Source organism: Papilio machaon, chromosome 6 (genome assembly GCF_912999745.1).
Source record: "Papilio machaon chromosome 6, ilPapMach1.1, whole genome shotgun sequence".
NCBI classification, from domain to species: Eukaryota; Metazoa; Arthropoda; class Insecta; order Lepidoptera; family Papilionidae; genus Papilio; species Papilio machaon.
Window position 1 is genome coordinate 8,236,866 of NC_059991.1, and position 4,047 is coordinate 8,240,912.

Here is a 4,047-nt window from a genome sequence, read left to right on the forward strand (position 1 = left end):
AACGACAACGTTACGTACATCTTCATTTCAATCGTCATCTCGGTATAAATTCGTAGATGCGCACGCGCCACACGCTTTCGGCAGACAGTGTGCACGCGTGAGTACTTAACTTAACTTTTTTTAACTACCATTTTCTTAATCGTTTTTTTTTAATTTTCTAGATTACAAATAATTTAATAAACAATTCAAATGATTATTCCAAATAGTTTATTCGTTCTTAATTGTGATTTACTTTTAATTTTTCCTCTTCATAACTGTTTAATAATTGGCCTTTCAAATATATACAACCAGTGGCACTTTTAATCATTATTAGGTTCGATTAATCTACCTTTATTTACGTTTCATAAATATATATTTAATTAATTAACAACTGATATATGTTTATATTATGAAGGTAGTTCAAACATCGTCGTATCTTGAAAATGTAGGTAGAAGTAAAAACTTACTTAAATTATTTCTCTCCCGTTTTGGTTATTTTCTTTTTCAATGTTATTTTATAAAATATTAATTTGTTTATCGATAAACTAACTTTTACAAAATTGAAGGAAGGTAAAAACATTTCAAGGCTATTTTTCTCTTTACAGTGACTCAGTTTCTGAGCCTACGAGGCTCTGCCGCCGGGCTGTGAGTATTTTTTTTTACTCAATGAAATATGGAACTTGATGAAACGTGCAACAACTCATTATGGCTAAAAATCTTAAAAGAAAAGAAAACTTTAGCAGCATTTTATAAATTAAATTCATAATCTCGATCTACCTTAATTTGTTCTTATTACTTTTTAGGTGTTTTTTCATCTGAGGAAGTTCCACGCATTCCCTTTACAATAAAGCTACTAGAGTAAAAGCAATAATTTTTCTTTTTGCCCTATTTACAAAAGCGTAATTTTTTACAGTTTTAATCGGCCTATCGAAAATTACTTCCGTATTATGTATGTACTTATTATATTCTGAATTTTCTCGTGCCAGTCCCGAGTGCCCGGCGGCAGAGCCCAGTGGTAGCACCGCCGGAGCCCGCAGCGCCACTGCCCCCGCTCCCCGCGAGCCGCACGCAGTCACAGCGCCCTGCTATGACCACTGTTGTTGAGGTAATCTCATAGTCACGTAAGCTCAACTTATAAAAAGATCCACCTCAATTTTGGCCCAAATTCTAGTCCTCCTTTTCTTGCCACTATTTTCTTACAAAGAATGGAAGTAGGAACAATAATTCCTTTTGCATTTTTACCTCTTCTCCTTAAAGAATGGAGAATGCTTAATATAGTTACTCTGTGATTTGTTTAAAATAATAAATAATTTTAAGCAAATTAGAATAACGACTTAGTCATAAAAACGTCGACATTTTTGATTTATGATTTTACGAATAGAAAACCGTCGTTGCTAATATCAGTATTATTTTGTTGTGAATGTATTTATATAATTATTGTTTTCACTTTACAGTGTACCAGACAGCAAAGAACGATAGTACACTGAACAATAGACCTGTATCAAATTCAGCAACATCCAATCCCCAAGTTTATTTTAATAAGGTACGTTATAACACAGGTTGGTTAGATTTAAAATTACTTACTGCAAGTTGATTACATTTTACAATTGGTCACCCATTAGTCGATTCAATTGTAATAAACAAATAAATAAAAATCATTTAATTCAGACCATTATAAGTCCATACATTGTTAGTAAAACAATACTTATAACTATTTTAGTAAAGTTAAGATTAAGATTACAGTAATTCACAAAACATTTTATTCTGATTAAAATTAAATTTATTCACTTCTCCATATTTATTTTAATTGTTAAACTTCATGTTCATCTATTCACGATATTAACTTAAGGTAAAATATTCTTACATATTAATATATTGATTACTTTGTTTTTTTATTGTTTATTCTATACTTAATTACATCTATTGTTTTCACAAAGAAGGATGTAATTTCACATAAGGAAAGTCCTTTGCTCTTTAAATACAGTTTTTACTAGTTAAGGAGTCAAGGCAACATTGAATATTGTAAACTTAGTGTGCAATAATAAAGATTTTTATTTTTAATTTGTTTCAGATTTAAATCCAAAAGGACATAAAGTTAAAATAGAAAGTAGATATGTTATACAAAACCATAAGTTTTTCCATTACTTAGTTTAGAGTCTTATATAGCGATAATAAATTAAAATCCATTACGTAGTGACGAGTACACTTGCCAAATAAGTTTTATGTTTTTGTTACCAGTCAGTTATAGTACAGATGTTGTTTTTTTTAAACATATTTTATTAGTACTTCATATTTTAGACATGAATAAGTTAAGTTTTAATAACTTATTACATTACGTTTTGAAATAAAAAAAAATGTTTTTTATTCATTCAATCCTAACTTTATTCTACTTACGAATATATTTAACCATTGAAGTCATCTCTTACTCAAAATATAAGGGTAAGAACAGCTCACATAAAATATGCTAGTTTAGTTTTTAACACACAATTTGTTGCAAAAGTGCAAGTGACTTGAATTCACTGAAATAGCGAAGCGACCGCTGCCCATAGACAAGCAACGATTACAGATGCGTTCCCAACCTACAATCGACGGAGGAGGGGAAGCACAGAAAGAAGATTCCTTCCAAGAAGAAAGAAGAGAAAGAAGAAGGGCGTCTACCACTGTTTTAGCAACCTGTGACGTTATAGAAGCTTCTTTTTGACCCATGTAGTTCTTTTGTTGTTTTCTACACGAATTTAATCATTTCTGGTAAGGTAGTAGTTGTAGTACATATTATATTTAACTGCAACACTTCTTAATGTATATTTACTGAGAGAATGCACTAAAAGTCTGTTTATATAATCACTAAACTTTATCTGTGGCTGTGAGAGTTACAAGCTTCCATTTCCTTTTCCATCATAAAGAAGATGTTATACTAAGTGCTGTACTAAAATACTGTACTTTTTCATTGTAGACTTGTGACTTCTAATTAGACAAAGATTTAATTTTAATTTGTTCTGAAATGTATTAATGACGTGGTAAAGGCCCAACGCCAGCGCTTTGATCTCACGGTATTGGCTCCAGCCTGCATCTCATTTTATACACGTTGCTTGATTTTTCATTTTATTTTTTCATATTGGAATATGAAGTATTGTAGATTTTAATACTTCATTGAATCCTAAATGAAAAGTCAAGAATCATAATAAATTTGGTTCTATTGAAACTAAATTAATATTTATCAGAAATTATTTTTTCTCGCGAATATTGTTAAAATAAAACTGAGAAAATATATGTACGTGTAGTTTGGGATTTATTAACTCTACAAGAAAAGTGATTATAAAATTTTTTTCATATATTAAAATTAAACCGAGCCCTATATCCTTATACTATAATGATAAATAAGCTAATTTCTATTAAGTTAAAAATAACACAAAAAAAAACGTTAAAAGGAACGTTTCAAATTAAAAAAATAAAATCCAAACCGTGTGTTTATGCAGAGGAAAGTTCTAAACGCCTCCCCAATGTCCCTCGCAGATATTTAAATGAGGATCATCTGTTACTTTATGCTTTTTCCGAGCGCCATCTTGCGACCGTTCCGCCAAACTCCTACCTATATTGTTCTATGAAAAACTTTCCTAGCTTTAAAGGACAATAAGTCTTTCGAAACTGTTTTATTACAACTAAAAAAATATACAATTATATTAAAAAAAAACGAAAACAAATTTCATTTGTAACATAATTCTGAACACATTTTATTTATTGAAAATAATAATAAAAATGTCTATAACATAGCATCAATTACTTTCATAACTTAATACATCTGTAGGCAATCAAAGTTAGATAACAAACGTGCATTAGCATAATACGTCACCACTCGACAGGTACAAATGGCGACTGAAGCCTCCCGCTTTCATAAATTGAAATGAGACGGTGAATTAAAAAATAAATCAAAAGAGGATTTTCCCGACGCGTCGCCGCCGCGAAATTGGAAAAAATCTTACGCGACGCTACAAAGATACTGTTTCCACTGCACATCACTTGCGTTTATACTCAGGCTGGGGTAGATTCAGCAAATGATGTGCCCCTGGT

General features: G+C 30.7%; 1 long non-coding RNA gene across 1 annotated transcript; it reads left to right on the plus strand.

Moving 5' to 3' along the window:
• The first annotated feature begins 584 nt into the window (after positions 1-584).
• Positions 585-2,174, plus strand: LOC106709914. The gene is made up of 4 exons (XR_006756141.1): positions 585-624; positions 966-1,084; positions 1,434-1,522; positions 2,051-2,174. It is a non-coding gene; the product is annotated as an uncharacterized LOC106709914 (long non-coding RNA).
• The last annotated feature ends 1,873 nt before the right edge of the window (positions 2,175-4,047 follow it).